The sequence below is a fragment of the Sylvia atricapilla genome, chromosome 7 (genome assembly GCF_009819655.1).
Source record: "Sylvia atricapilla isolate bSylAtr1 chromosome 7, bSylAtr1.pri, whole genome shotgun sequence".
Taxonomy (NCBI): domain Eukaryota; kingdom Metazoa; phylum Chordata; class Aves; order Passeriformes; family Sylviidae; genus Sylvia; species Sylvia atricapilla.
This window is the reverse complement of record NC_089146.1, coordinates 6,537,241-6,553,604: the sequence shown is the minus strand read 5'-3', so window position 1 is coordinate 6,553,604 and position 16,364 is coordinate 6,537,241.

Here is a 16,364-nt window from a genome sequence, read left to right as displayed (position 1 = left end):
CAGAGAGCCCTAAACCTGTCAGAAATCTCATGGAATCATCAAGCTTACGGTTGGTTGGCCACAAGAAACTGTTCCAAAGATTAGATTTCACATCACTGACTCAGTGGTTTGCTTTAATGAAATGCTGAAGTTTACCAGTTTTCTCTTGTTTGGGAAATTGGGATAAAAAGGAACTCTAGGATTCAGGAGCAAGTGTGCTTTTACAAGATATTTTTCATCTGTCATGTTAAGCATTTAATTCCTTCTATGTCAGTGTCTCTTACTTTTTTCCCTTACCTGTAGATTAACCTTATTAACACAGGACAAATCACTTGGAGTTCCTGCTTCCCTGCATTGCAGAATGCATGCAGGGCCCAAGAGGCAAGTTCCTAAACACTGCAATAACACCATGAAATACCACTAGTCACTAGCTGAACTGTATCTCCCTGATGAACACACTGCATCAATGTAGCTTAGAATCAATGACCTTAAAACAAGGTCAAACTGAAGATTACAGCCCACCTTCAAGGTAACCTTTTGTGCCTTGAGTTAAAAGCTGTGTTGGGTTCTAGTATTTAATGAAGCACAGAAACTACATACAAGTTTTACTGAAAGTCCATTTACAGTCAGAATAGCCATGCTGTAATGGTGTGATTCTCCATCAAGAAAAGCATCTGGCCAGAATTACAAGCATGCATCAAATACCTTACAGTTGGAGGAGGAGGGAGGAAAAAGAAAGCCCTTTCCTTTCTCTGTCTGGTATATTAAAATGTAAAGCCTTTAGAGCCAGCTCAATCTTTTCAATATGCACTTGGACACTGCCCAGCACAGTGAGCCCAAGTCTCCAATTAAAATGTCTATTCTCCATCACAAGAGGAATGAATATGTATTGAACATATTCAATGGGCATTAATTCACCACATAGCTTAGGGTGAGATTTCTGTTTCCTAAAAGAAGAGGAGAGCTCCAAAGGAAGTCACTTGGGCAGTAAACAGAAGTTTATCATATTGCACTTCCTTCTGTGATGATTTTTCTTTTTATGGCTACCTGATTTACAGCACCATACAAAGCTCAGCTGCCAAGTAAAAGGGAATCTGAGCAGCAGCAGAGGCTCCTCTCCCAGATTTTAACTCCATTCTCACTATGGCCCACAGTGGCCACGCAGCAAATGTCTGCAGCAAGCAAACTAGCCTATAGATGGAATCAAGATAACCACAGCACTCAAGTCTGCACTCAGGAAAAAGACACTGCTTTCCCACATTCTGAGGGTGTGCCTTCCCAAAGAAACAGGAACAAACCACAGAAGCAGCACCTCTAATCCTTTTCTCACTCCAATTCTATGGTAGGAAGGAAGATCTGGTTTATGCCAGTGTATCTAACATCTGAACTTTCAACTCACAGCGGCACGAAGGCACCTCTCGCCTGATCATCTGCATTGCTGTCAGATAACAGGAGCAGATGGTGATATTTGATACAAACTAATCAGCTAACTTAGCAAAGAGTTGGGTATACATTTTTATAACAAGGCATCTGATGAGGCTTGAAAAATAAAATTTCCCATGGGAACAGGAATACTGGAAATACCACCCTTAGAATAGAAAAATATAACTAATTCAATAAAGAGCAAGTGAAGGTAACCTTAATTATAGAAACCTCAGTGCTTACGATATTTATGCTACTAGAATTACATTTGCAAAATATAATTGCCAAAAGGTGACTTTCCCACAGCTAATAAATGTCATCAGACAAATCAGTCATCAACGTCCTGCTCTTTTCCTAGAGAATCCATTGGCAGTATTACAAGCACTATCAAATAAAATAACTGGAATTAAACTAGCCGCTCAGGAAATTTTTATTAAGTGCTCTTCATCAGAAAGTACTGATTTTTATTATCATTAACACTGGGGGTTTTGGCAGAGAAGACTTGATTGATTCACCCCACTGCCCCTCCAAAAAAAAAAATGCCCTAAACTTAAGTGTCCAGTTACTGTGATGTTTTCACAGAGAAGATTAACCCATATTTTTTTATTACTTTTGGCTGTCAGAAGAATAGTGATCTAAAAATTTTCAGGGTAACAATAGACACCTTTGCTTGCTGATGTTTCTTTTTTCATTTTAGAACTAAACGGTATTTCAGAGATTATTTTTAGCCTTCCTTCTGAATGTATTTTTACTTAGGGAAAATATTAGAGCTATTATAATGGCATCTCAGCTGCACTGAGAATGAGCAAAGAAGTTTATTTAGCAGAACAGGATACAATAAAACTTGCTTTGTTTTGTCTGATCTCTTGCATATGAGAGGATATCCATTATTGACCAAGAGCCAAGAATGAGTTCAGCTATAAACTGAGTTAGCAGCTCACTCTGCACATCCCAGAAAGCTCAGCCTTCTTCTGTGCACTCTTTGAAAGGGCTTTCTCAAATACACACTCTTGACTGAGCAATTCATATTTTAAGTGCTACTTGTATTATATTCCAGAACACCTTAGATTGTTCTTCCCACAGGATATTCAAGATCACAGGGTAAAATTGCTTTGGTGTCAATGCAAATTCATGAGATTCTGATATTCCAGAGCTGAACACTTAATAGTGCCACTGTCATTCTAGCTCGTTCATTGCTCAAACTGTAGAAGAATTTCACCCGAGAAAAACAGGATTCCAAACTGCAAGAGCTTTGCTGTCTGCAGACCACAAAAAGGCACCATGAAAACAATAACTACACAACAGGAGCAACAGCTGACAGGCCCATTTGGTGTTTTATCAGGTTTACCTGGGTGGGACAAATGGATTTCTCATGCCGTGGATTAACTGTCATCAGCACAGAAGAAGAAAGTCACTAAACTGGAAGGAACTTATGGTTGTTTTGTAGGCAAACCTCCTGCTCAAAGCAAGGTCAACAGAAATAACTGTGTCAGCAAAATACGTATTTGTCTTAAAAGATACACAAACCTAGTAGGTTTCCCTGTAAAGTTTTACTCTTTGAGGCTCTTTAAAACTTAGTATCTTTAATACTGAAGACAGTAAGTGAACTAACAGCATCAGTAGAAAGGTCTTCCAAACAAAATGCTATTCTGCTTGGTAGTGTAGTATGACACCTGTTTCTTTGGGCTCATGGACCAATTTCTCAGCAGGAAGGCAGGAAGCAGAGGTATGTTTATTTGAACAGCTGAAGAGCAGTGTGAAGACTTGATGGGAAGACCATGACCTACAAGAATTTCTCTATTGCCAGCTGTTTTAAAACCTGTATCATGTTGAAACTATCGCATATAACAAAGAACTAGGAATTTCTTACTTAGTGAAGTGAAAGATACAAAGTCTCTACCTGACGCTTTGAAGAAAAATTAAAACAAAAAATTTACAAAAAATTTTTTTCTTTTTCTTTCAATGGATCTTATTCTTAGCAGCAGTAATCCCCACCAAAATAAAGAGGGTTTTTAGCCTTCTTCACATTTTTCAGCTAGAGATCAAGGTCAGCACAAGCAATAAGCTAGGAGGAGGTAAATAGGGTGTACTCTACAATTCATGGTAGACAGCCAGTGCCTACCCTTACATTTTGAATTCTTGGTAACAATGAAGTAGTGCTGAAAAAAAGAATCTTCATGTTCAGGCTCTGTAAAAAAAACTATTAAAAAAAAAGAATTAAAAAATTCTACAGAGGAGAATTCATTGCAAATGAATGAAAAAGTATTCCTGACTTAAAAACAAGAGGAGGAAAGAGTCCTCATTCTAGTGACAGAAACATGACAGAATTAATGACAGCATCACATAAAACTCCAGTTTATGAATATTATGTGTCACATTTAAACACGATGGACGTAAGTGAGCACCAGATAGATTCCTTCTGCTGTGGGAAGAAGAAAAGTGTGGGAAAATACAGATGGGAGGGGTAATGAAACTAGTGCTGACCTTTGTTCGACGTTCCCAAGAGTAAATACAAAGCAAATCATAGCTCACACTGTGGCAACCGTTTATGGTGCCCTACATTTGATTTGTGAACTCTGCTGTACCCAAGAACAGCAGAAAAGAATGAGGATATAATCCCTCTTCAATTCTTCACTAATCCTAAAACAAAACCCACTTAAGTGTGAGCTATTTTATTTACCAGTGAAATGCCCAAGAGATTTTTTTCTGTTATTCTTTTTTTCTCTACATTTTTCCTTTAGTTTATTTTTTCTCTTTTTTTCCTTCTTTGGTTGCAATTTTCAACAGAATATCAAAATTAACTAAATGAAGTTGAAAGGGAAAAGTTGTATTCTTTTTCAGGAACAAAAAATGGGCCTCCATTATGCTGTTCCTCAGAAGAGATGCATGCAATCTCCTGCCTATATGCTTTCACATGTGTTAACAGTGTTTAAAAATTATTCTTCATCATTTTGCATTCATTAGTGTTTCTCAAAGTACATGTGCTGCTACCTCGAAAACTCTTGCTCTCCTAAAAATACTGCATTTTTTTGTGCTCTATTATTTCAGTCCTAAGAAAACTCACACAATAAATATTCTTAGACACTTAAAACATTGAGGCATAAAATGAAAAAGCCACTGCCCCCGCCCTGCAAAGCCACTCAGCTGTGTACAGAGATCTTCCAGGAGCATTGTTGGTGTTTTAAAACACTTGAATTGCTGCCAGATGTGCAAGATATGAAATCAGTTTATTGCTGCAGGGTGGGATTTTCTAGAGAAAGGTCCAACCCTCGTGATGTTTACGGGCATTTAATACAACACAATAGAAACTCAGAATGTGACTAATGTAGATATGAATGAGAAAGGTTTTCTAAGAATTAAGGCATACAAACCAGTATTTCGAAGAGAAATTACTACGTTCTTCCAATAATTGGAAAGAAGAAGGTTTAGATTTCCTCACGGACAGAAACAGCACTTCTACATTACCTTTCTTGCATCATAATAATTCACTACTGATCAAACAAAGACTTTGAAATTATTTACCATTTCAGACAAGTGTTTTTTTCTCTTGTAAAGCTGGAGACCAGCCCCTTCCAGACCTTTTATTCATTAGGTATAAAAGACACCACCTCCTCAGTCACATCATCCTCCTCCACTGTCAAAAGTGAGGACCCAGCCATTCTCCTAGCACTGTGTGCTATGAAATACACTCCTCCTTCAGGGTCTGCGTGCTGAAAGGTGAAGGAATGAGGCAAGGATTTACAGAATCATCCAAACTGTCAGATCCTTCCAAAATACCCACCCAATAAAATTGGATACAGAGTTTTACTACGACTTTTTCTAAAACCTGCTCACAGTTTACATTCTAAAATAGGGCAATGATTTTTGTCACTCCATTACAAAGCAAGCACAGAGCCTTTAAAAAGGATGCTGGCATGCTAAAGATACCAGTAAAAACAGGGATAGTGTCTCAAGAGGACAGAGCATCATTATTTCATTTACTTTAGCTTGGATAGCTCATGGCTTGGGTTTACCTCATGGTGGCTCCCTAAAGAAATACAATTTCTCACAGAGATTTTTTTTCACAGCTCCTGTTTTATGACTTTCACTGCCAGACGATATGACCATGCCCAAGAATCCTTTTTAAATCATTATTTTTGCAATGACGCGTTTGCCATCAAGGTACAAAATAAAAACCAGAGTATAACAATTGGTTTCTTAGCAAATGCCTTTTGTTATTTAAGCTTTTCAATAATTTTTGAGTCTATCCCTGACAAACAGTACAATCCAACAAAAACCCATAAAAGGACTTCCTTTATCCTCACAAAAAATAAGATCAACCAACCAACTAGAACTCAACAACAGATCAACTTTTAGACATTGCAAAGAACTCCAGCCCCCTCTTGTGACAAACAATCGTAAGACAAGCAGAGTTTCATAGTGTGACACTGCACAGTTTGAAGCTGCTTCCATCCCAATAAAATTCCTTTCAAAAAATTGTGAGGCTGGAAGCAGATAACTTGGCTTCCTGTAGTCCCAATCCTCTGTATCTTAACTTGGGTAGAGAGGTAACATTCAGATAAAATTACATGAAGTAAGAACAAGAAAGCTTTTTTTACCAACCAGCATGAATTCCATCCACCTTTGTCCCTTAAGGGCTGTCAAGCCTACTAGATAAAAAGTAGTTTTGGTGTAACATCTTGTTCCAGAGGTGCCTAATGAGCACAGCTTTCAAGACCACAGCATTAGCAAATCTCTTTAATCAGAGCACTTTTAGCATAAATTCTTCACAAGCATGATTGGCAAAACAGCAAAGGACTAAGGAAAGAAGAACAAGTGGCAAAATGCTCATTACATTTTGACCTGGTCTGATGCATCTCTGTATACGCATCTGTCTAGATACATCTACATAAGACTACTGGTAGACTTTGTATGTCAGAAATTACAGTCCAGCAGCAGAGAGCATACCAGCCTGCACTGCACTGGTAGACCTTGTATGTTAGAAATTACAGTCCAGCAGTGGAGAGAACACCAGCCTGCACTGCACCGACTGACTGACTCTACAAATGGAGCAGTTCAGCACTGGAGCATTGGGAAACCAGCAGCAGCCGTTTCTGCTGCTGTAAAAGACATTTGTCAAAGACCTGTCTAGGGTATGAAAAAGCTAAAAACATTCAGAACTCAGGCAGTATCCCAAACATAGGGTTAATTATCATGGTTCAAAAGGATTGCAATGACCCTTCCTATATAATATAATTTCTTGTCCAGGATTTTACCCATAGGTAGATAAAATACATTGCAGATGTTCTGTAAGATGTAGAGAAGGGATTTAGCTCTGCTCAGCAGACTTGAAGAAGCATTTGGGGCCCTGAACACAACCAATGTTCAGAGGCGTGATGAGCTGACAACTCTGTACAGACATACAGGTCCGTAACAAGCCTTCTACTGAACATACTTGGGAAACAGTCCATTGCATCCAAATGCACAGCAACACTTTAGTGCAAAACACTCTCTAAAACTTTTCCAAGTACAAATGCTCTGAACCACCACCTTCAAACACTGATGGTATTCCAAAGTTATCAATATAATCCTTCAAAACAAAGACACATCCATTTAGACAGAAAAGCCCTCAGTTATTTCCAAAATGTACAGTCAGGAAAGTGCACTCATCAGATATGTTTGAAAACCTTCTGTAGTTCAGAGTGTCTCAGTAGCTCCAGCTTGCATGCACATACAGTGCAGAATTTCACTGGAGGCTGCAGAGATCTGTATTGAGCTGCACAAAGCTTTGAAGAGAATTGCTAAGAATCAGCCTTCTTCTAGAGTATCAGATCTGGAATTCTTTAATGCCATTTCTGTGAACTGCAGATAGAGAAAGATCAAAAGCTTCAGATTAATTAAGATGACTCATTGTACATAAAAACAGGCTATCTACTCACCTCAGACCATATCAAAACTTAAGTACCAGATCTCAGCAGTTCAACTCAAATGACTCCATTGACTGGCTTTCCTCAAAGACTGAGCAGACAAAAAATTCAAAGATGGCAGAAGAAAAATAATATCCCTTGTGTTTCTTGTAGAACCACAAGTATAGTCCTCCAAGTATCTTTTCTCTGAGTGAGCCATCTGCTCTGAAAAGGCAGTTTAAATGCCAGTTCACTAAAAGATTTCCCTCAGCCTCATCTCTTGTTTCTCTAGTTTCACCATCTGTTTAATTCTGGTCATTTCCACCCTGACACCTTTTATCTTTTTACTCTGTCAGTGAGCACAGGTTTTTCAGCTACACAAAGGGATGCCAAGTACAACTTACAGATTGCTGCAGCAATGGAGAATTCAGCTTGAAGTCATGGAAAAATGTCCTGTTTTAAGCCAAGTTTAAGCAGATGTGTAATGACATGGCAATATGCTTGGCTAAAGCTGTAGGTGCCATTTAATTTAATTAATCATTCAATACCCTATCTTCAGTTCTGTAGCCTGCCCTTGCTCCTACCTCCAGCCATGCTTGTCACTGGTACAGGGTCATTATGTCTACACAGCCTCGAGCTCTGTAATGTCATGAGGTCACACATCTCTTTTCTGGTAGAAAATATTTTATCAATTACCAATCCACCTCTTCTCCCACTCCTTTTCCCTCAGCAAAATCCTGACAAACCTTTCTGGTGTGATGTAAACCCAGATATTTACACATACACAAGGCCTGCAGCACTGATACAGACCTTAATATAAAATACTGTGAAATCACCCAAGCACTTTCACTTTTTAGTAAAACAGAAGAGATTGACAGAATATAGCAGGATGTGCTGTGAATAGTTTCTATTCACAGCAGTAACTATAGTGGAACAGCAAGAGTTACTCGCCATAATGGTTTATTTCAGGATCGAAAGCTCAAGTATCATTGTTACCCTCATTCTCCACCTCAGAGCAGCGACCTAAAGTAGTGCCTAATGCCAGTAGTCTTTAGGGACAACCTCTGAGCCCAGCTGCTGCCATCCCGTGTGAGATGAAGAGCTTTGCCAGCAGTGTCTTGGAGCTTCTGGTGCTGTAAATACAACTTTTCTTGCTCTTGGTGCCCGCTGCCAGATATACAGGCACCTTAGGAATGGAGAAGGTTGTGTTTGAGTCATAACATGATCCTGCTTACTCATCTCTTACACCTCTTCACCAGACTTTCATAGCTGCTTGCTGTTTCCATCCACACTGCACTCCAAACAGGCACTGGAAGTGGGATCTATACTTCTGAATGGAAAAAGCTCAAGTGCTTTCTCGTTTAAAGTAATCTAGTGATCTCAGCAGAGGAAGCAAACCATTTTATGGCCCTTCTGAAAGTATATTTAGCTCTTGGCATAGCCACTGATGGTGTGAAAACAGTGATACAAGTAAAGAGATGGGATAAATTGCAGTAAGGCACTCACTGGCACTGTCATCAGGCTAAAGAGCCCATTCCTCACTCCCCTGAAGGCATGTACAAGCAGTCAGCATAACTCTACTCCTCCAGTACTCTATTCCCACAGATATCTGTGTGTGTTATTTATGGTGTGGCCTAGAAATTCCAGGGAGAGGCGATACATCATAGCAGAGCTTGAAGTGGTCCTTAGAGACAGAAGGTGGAACTCGGTGTGCTGACCTGATTTGTTGTGTGCTGAGCAAAAGCCAGAGGATAGGAACTAATATAAAGTATTGGAAAGACTTTCCTGAAGCAGTAAACAATGTACCGGAAGCAGAAGAGAAGCTGCAAATAGACCCAAATTTAGCACTAGTCACTGTGGTTCCAAAATACTGGGTATCAGTGCTGAAATATAAAGGTTCTCTGAAGATTCCACAATTACAGAGAGGTGGAAAAATGCACTTTTCCCAGGACTATGCTGTCATGACCCACAGCATTTCACAAGATGAGCTTGTTAATATATTGTACATCATTTTAATCTTGACACACAACACACTGCATGTTAAAATGAGGATATCCAGAACAAGTTTAAGGCACCTTACATCCTGTTTGTTAATTGAATGATATTGTGTCTGATCAGATGAACTTCACGTTCAATTTTTAATCCATTAAACACACTGCAGCTTTGCTCTTTACTAACCAAGCAATTATTCTTCTAACACAATGCAGCCCCAGTGCTGGAGATGATCCCACCTGTGAAAGGTTTTTAATGGATACCTGTAGTTATGTTATAATAACATTAAATAAACAAATCAGCAATAGATAAGCACCCTCCCTTGAACTGAAACATCCCCATCACACAGCATGGGATTATAGGACTATTAGCTCTATACTACCTTAGCACAGCTCCCTCAGCTTTTAACCAACCTGACGCTCTTCCTGCATTTGTCCTTTGCTGAACACAAGCAGGCTCACAGCTTCCTGTGTGATGATGATAACATATGTGTGACTTTGTTGTTGTCAGCTGGAGTGAAGGGGAAGACAATGCCCTTTGAACTGTGAAAAGCAGTATAAAGCTTATCAGATCCTCTCCAGATATCACTGAAGGAAATGGGCTGGAAGAGTTGGCCCCACATAGGAAATATATATAAAAACCTGTCAGTACTAATCTTTCTGAAATGTCATTAAAAACATCATTTTGCAAATCTGAGTCCTTGCTAGACATTGTCATTTGTACAAAGTGAACTGAAGTAAAAGTGGGGAGGAAAAACTGTGCAGCACACATTACACTAAAACACGTATCACTCAGTAGTCAGAAGGATCAAGACCACTTCATTTCACAGTGCCAAAATAAACTGCTCTTAGTGATTATTTCTCTGGTCCTTTTCTGAAGTCGAGCCTTAAAGGTCATGTACTGTATAAAGCATTATGCACAACGTTTCCTATTAAAAAAAGTTGTGTTTATCTGCAAAGCCTTCTAGATTAACTGCAGCAAAGTAAGATCATGGAATGACCCCCATAAAAACTCCACACATAATTAAAAATATACTTTCAGGCTAGTGTTAGGGTATATGTCTTTACTGTCCTGCCAGATATTGCAGGCAGCATTAGTATCTAAAATTTTAATAGGAATTGTGTAGCTTTATGATGATAAAACACCTGTGTGGTTTACCTTGTACTATATAGTCACAAAAACAGTTAAACAGCACAAACACAGAAGTTGTAGAAGAAAAAAAATCACTTGGACATTTTTATATGGCAGTTGAAAAAAAAAGAAATCCAAACAAAATACTAATAACAAACACAAAGTTGAAAAGATTATGAGGAGAGATCCAGGAAACTCAATTCTTCCTTTTGATGTGCTCCCTTTGTGGTTATGGCAACACCAGTTGAAAAGCAATTTTTTAGTATCTTCACTGACATAACTGGGGAATATTTCTAGTTAATAGATGAATACAAGGGAGGAAAAAAAAAAAAAAAAAAAAAAAGTATAATCCCTATTGCTCAATTCAGGTAACTGAAAGAAAAAAAAATCCAACCAAATCTGCAGATGTCAGGTGAAGCATCAGCAACAGGAGTGCTTCACAATCCTTTCATAGAAAAGACTTTCGTTTGCTGTGGGTTTTTGTTGCCCCTATAGCAGCATTAATACACAGTATATATGAAAACCTTGTGTTTCACACTCTCTTAAGTGTGAGGACACTTGCTCTCTTAAACAGTGATTAAATAATTTAGGAGTCATGAAATCCCACTGGAGATCATTCTGACGGTTTCTATATAAAAATGTAAGCAAGACTAAGTCTTATATTATTTAAAAATCTATTTTAAAATAACATCCCGGCAAGTTTATTGGCAGGACTGAACACACCACATTCCACTGCAAATCTGCCCCAATTTATCAATGCTGTTCTCTGTTCCAGGTCTCTGTCACAGTGCAAGTTTTATATTTCCTGTAGAAAGGAAAAGGAGAAGTCGCTTTTTCTGATACGGGGTCTTTGTTGTTCTGTTTTTTTTTTGTTTGGTTTTTTTTTCCCTTTGTATTTATAGCATTTGAAATTATGTGGAAAGAATGCAGCTGGCTGATCAGCCAGAGACCTGTACCCATGTGGCTTTGCTCAGAAACTGCTGCCCAGTTTCAGGAGCTGAGTGTTCTACTGGACAAAAAATGGTCCTAAATCCAAATCCCAAACTTACGGCCATTGCTTAGTGATGGTCAGTAAAGCAGAAAGGAGCTGATCTGAACTCCACTGTGTCAGTGCCAGTGCATACTGAGAGCCCTGAACTCTCCCTCCTTGAAAGGGAAGATCAGCCTATCAGACCAGGCAGGGAAGAGGAGAAAGGAAACACTCCTGAGAGGAAACTGAGGCACTGAACTATTTTGCTCAAGGTCCCTCAGGAAGCCTATAAAAGAATCAGGATGAGCTTGTACCTTAGTCGTGGTCTACCACAAGGTCATCTTACTTTTTAAGTCTCACAATACTTAGGTTTTTTTCACCACTAAGTTACTGTCTCTGACAGGAGTCATATCTTCAGTTTTCATTGTTTGCAGGAGATTTCAGAAATATCAGGATTACATACCTGTTTTTTACTTACTTATAGAGACTTTCTCAAATAAAGTCCAAGTGTTCACAGAGCAGTATATAAAGTAGCAAGGTAGAAACGTCATCTTTCTGCTCTCTGACCCAATAAATCTTGACAAGGTGACAAGAGAGGGGCAAAGTTCCCTCTCCTGTATTATTTCACAAATCTTAAATTCTGGAAATCAGAAAATAGAGATTTGACCTTCCAAGAGGGGTGGGAACTGATTTTTTTTTTCCTACTTTCTATTTCAAAATGAAATTCAGAACTGGGATCCCACAGTATTCAAATTTTCATCCCATGAGGGCGAAATAATCCACTAGTACCTGGACACTTGATGGTAACAATTTAGAGAGATGAACACAGCCAGCTGATGCCACCCAGCTGTACCTTTTACACAGCCAACAAATCCTAGGAGTTCAGGAAGCTTCTGTGCAGTGACACTAAAGATGAAGCTGTCACTGCCTTCAAATGCAATAAAATAAATTAAGAGGCACGTGCCACCTCAAAAAACATTAGGACAAAAACTACAATAGTTATCACTTTCACACACAGTTATTTCTAAAGACCATGAATGCTAGTGGATCTTGAGACAAAGCAGGAGTGTGCCCATACTCAGAACATGCTATTCAAGCTCTGCTGGCAAAAATCAGTAGAGGCTGATCTGTTCCAATGGGGAATAAACCAGATTAATTTCAAATTCTGTAATGTTATAAGGAACTGAGGGTTAAGAACACTTGCACTCCGAGGCCAGTAAAGCCAGACAGAACAGAAACTGAATAAATACCAGACCAACTGTGGAACAGGAATAGTTCAAGGGGCAAACGGTTTGCATGAGCAAACTGATGCATCTTGTGTCATCTCATGTAATTTTGTAACTGCAAAAGGGAACTGTTTGTCACGTGTTCCATATAATAAACAAATAGATCAACATTCCCTGGGTTCTCTCTAAAAGAGCTCCTTATACAATGACCTGGGAAAAACAAGTCCAACATATGCTCAGTGCAGCTGTTAATCTGTAAAATTTACTGCAAAAGCTTCTTTCTGAAGCTCTTTTTGTGGAGAAGTTTGAAATAATCTGTAATTTGATCCTTTAAATGTATTTGCAATTCCATACTTCAAAATTTTTGCAAGGTACAAGCATTGTTAGGTACCATTCTCAAACCTAGGATTAAGAATTGTATAAATCACAAGATCATGGATTGATTTTATCTCCTTTTGGGACTCCTTTTCCTGCACAGCAGGTGCAAAACATCTCTGCACGGCTGTTAACTCTATAACATCTCACGCCTAGCAGGGAAAAAAAGGTGAAAAATAACTTTTTATTTACTCAAACATGATTCAGGAGAGATGACACCCTGGTGAAGACAAGGAAGAGAACTTGAACAAGCTGATCCAGGAGATTTTACAAGAAGTCTGTGGTACCTAGCTGAAAATGATATCTTGAGGATTTTGCTTAAGAATGTTGCACCTAGGGATGTTGTCTACTGATCCTCTTCCAGCTCCCTTCCCTTTATCCTCATTCTGCTGGCAGGATTAGTTTAAAGATTATTTAAACCTAGATGAAAGAATTAACTCTGAGGACTATTCAGTACAAAACTTGGACAGAAACAGACACTTGAATTGTTCCAGTTTGAGCTGACTCAAGTCACAGCTGTGACCAGCTCACCTGAGTTATTCCCTGTTGTGGCTGTATCAAATCCCTGTTCAGGCAGTGCCTTTCACATCATAGTTCTCTCACTCAGGCCCCCATTTCTTTCATGAGTCAAGCATTCAAAAACCTTTGTCTAAGCTTACTCTCACCTCTGCACCAATCTGGATTCTGCAGCTTGATCAGCTTTTCTTCATCAAGACTCTTCCTTCAGCATCTGGCACAGGGCGGGTTCATCCATTTGGATGTGGCACAGTGACAATCCCACCTCCTCTGGCAGCCCCGAGCCCCTCTCCTGACCCTTCCAGCCTGTCTGGGAGCTTGACTCCATCTCTGTCATGTTCCAGCTGAACTCAGTCACTTCTGAAACAAAAAGACACTTTAGAGAAGCTTGAGTACGGGGCAGGAAGAATTTCTTACACCTTAAAAATCATACATGGGACTGAAACCTCCATTACCATGTTATCACCGAATGGTTTGAGTTGGAAGGGACCTTAAAGGCCATCCAGCTCCTGCCGTGGGCAGGGACACCTTCCACTATCCCAGGCTGCTCCAAGCTCTGTCCAACCTGGCCTTGGACACTGCCAGGGATGGGGCAGCCACAGCTTCTCTGGGCACCCTGTGCCAGGGCCTCAGCACCCTCACAGGGAACGACTTTTTCCTAATATTATAATATTAGTGATATTAATAATATTAATATAAAATTAATATTAATATAAAATTAATATTAATATAAAATTAATATTAATAATGGTTATATAATATGTATACTATATTATATATAATTCTCGCAACATTGTAGATATTATATGTTATAATTCATATGATGATATATATTAAATATATTGTAATATATTACAATATAGGTGTTATGTATTTATATATACATATCCTTTTATGTATATATATATAAGATTAGTAGATTAGTTACTCTTCTATTACCAAAAGATTCGTAACTATCCAACGTTTGAAGAATCGTTACAAATACTTATCGGAGAGGGTAAATAAACGCGGTTTTGCGGGCTGGAAGGGGGCAAGAGTTCCCCCTGGCGACCGCCGCGGAGAGCAGAATTCCTGCTGCTGCGGTTCTCAGGTCTGCTCTGCCTTTCAGAGGAACCCAATAAAACAGGTGGATTACAAGCGCGTTCCAAGCGGAGCGAGGAGCCGCGAGGGCAGGACGGGGCAGGCGGTGTCCCCTCAGTGCCCGGCCATGGCCGTGAGGGCAGGCGGTGTCCCCTCAGTGCCCGGCCATGGCCGTGAGGGCAGGCGGTGTCCCCTCAGTGCCCGGGCAGAGCCGTGAGGGCAGGCGGTGTCCCCTCAGTGCCCGGACAGGGCCGTGAGGGCAGGCGGTGTCCCCTCAGTGCCCGGACAGGGCCGTGAGGGCAGGCGGTGTCCCCTCAGTGCCCGGGCAGGGCCATGGCCGTGAGGGCAGGCGGTGTCCCCTCAGTGCCCGGCCATGGCCGTGAGGGCAGGCGGTGTCCCCTCAGTGCCCGGCCATGGCCCTGAGGGCAGGCGCTGTCCCCTCAGTGCCCGGCCATGGCCGTGAGGGCAGGCGGTGTCCCCTCACTGTCCGGCCATGGCCGTGAGGGCAGGCGGTGTCCCCTCAGTGCCCGGGCAGGATCATGGCCGTGAGGGCAGGCGGTGTCCCCTCAGTGCCCGGGCAGGGCCATGGCCGTGAGGGCAGGCGGTGTCCCCTCAGTGCCCGGCCATGGCCCTGAGGGCAGGCGCTGTCCCCTCAGTGCCCGGCCATGGCCGTGAGGGCAGGCGGTGTCCCCTCAGTGCCCGGGCAGGGCCGTGAGGGCAGGCGCTGTCCCCTCAGTGCCCGGGCAGGATCATGGCCGTGAGGGCAGGCGGTGTCCCCTCAGTGCCCGGGCAGGATCATGGCCGTGGGGGCAGGCGGTGTCCCCTCAGTGCCCGGGCAGGATCATGGCCGTGAGGGCAGGCGGTGTCCCCTCAGAGCCCGGCCATGGCCGTGAGGGCAGGCGGTGTCCCCTCAGTGCCGGGCAGGGCCGTGAGGGCAGGCGGTGTCCCCTCAGTGCCCGGGCAGGATCATGGCCGTGAGGGCAGGCGGTGTCCCCTCAGTGCCCGGCCATGGCCGTGAGGGCAGGCGGTGTCCCCTCAGTGCCCGGGCAGAGCCGTGAGGGCAGGCGCTGTCCCCTCAGTGCCCGGGCGGGGCTGAGGCGCGGCCGGGCCATGGCGGCCGCCGGCTGAGGGGCCCGCGGCCCCGGGATCCCGCGTGTTCCCACCGGGAACGGAGGCTGTGTGTGTCCGTCACTGTTCACATCCACCGGGCTGCGAAACTCCTCCGCGGCCAGACAGTCCGAGCTGTGACCAACACCAGCCTCACGTCCCGAATTTCCTTCAACACCTCCAAGAGGCAGTGAGGGCCCCCTGGGGCAGCCCGTTCCAAATCTACTAACCCTTTCTATGGAGAAATTCTAACTAATGGCCCCTCTACACCTCCCCTAGCAGAGCTGAAGGCTGTGTCCTCTCGTCCTGGCACTTGTTACCGTGCAGGAGATCCCGACGACCATCGGCCCTCCTGTCAGGGTGCTGCAGGGAGCCGTAAAACCCCGGGATAAACCATCCCAGCTCCCTCAGCTGCTTCTCGTGCCCCGGCACCATCCCTGGTAAAGTAAAAAGGATGCATGACTCACCTCAAAATTCAACGGGCTGAATTAAACCCCACTACATCAACAGAAAATCAGTGGGTCTGGCTGGGTTAGTTCTTTTGGCAGTCTGGAGAGCACTATCAGGTCACTGAATAAATCATTGACAGGAGTATAAGCTGGGAGGCGGGCTAAGCCCTTGATTTAAATTTATTTTTAAAAACAGATGTAAATTTATTAAACTGCATTTGCTACAATAAAA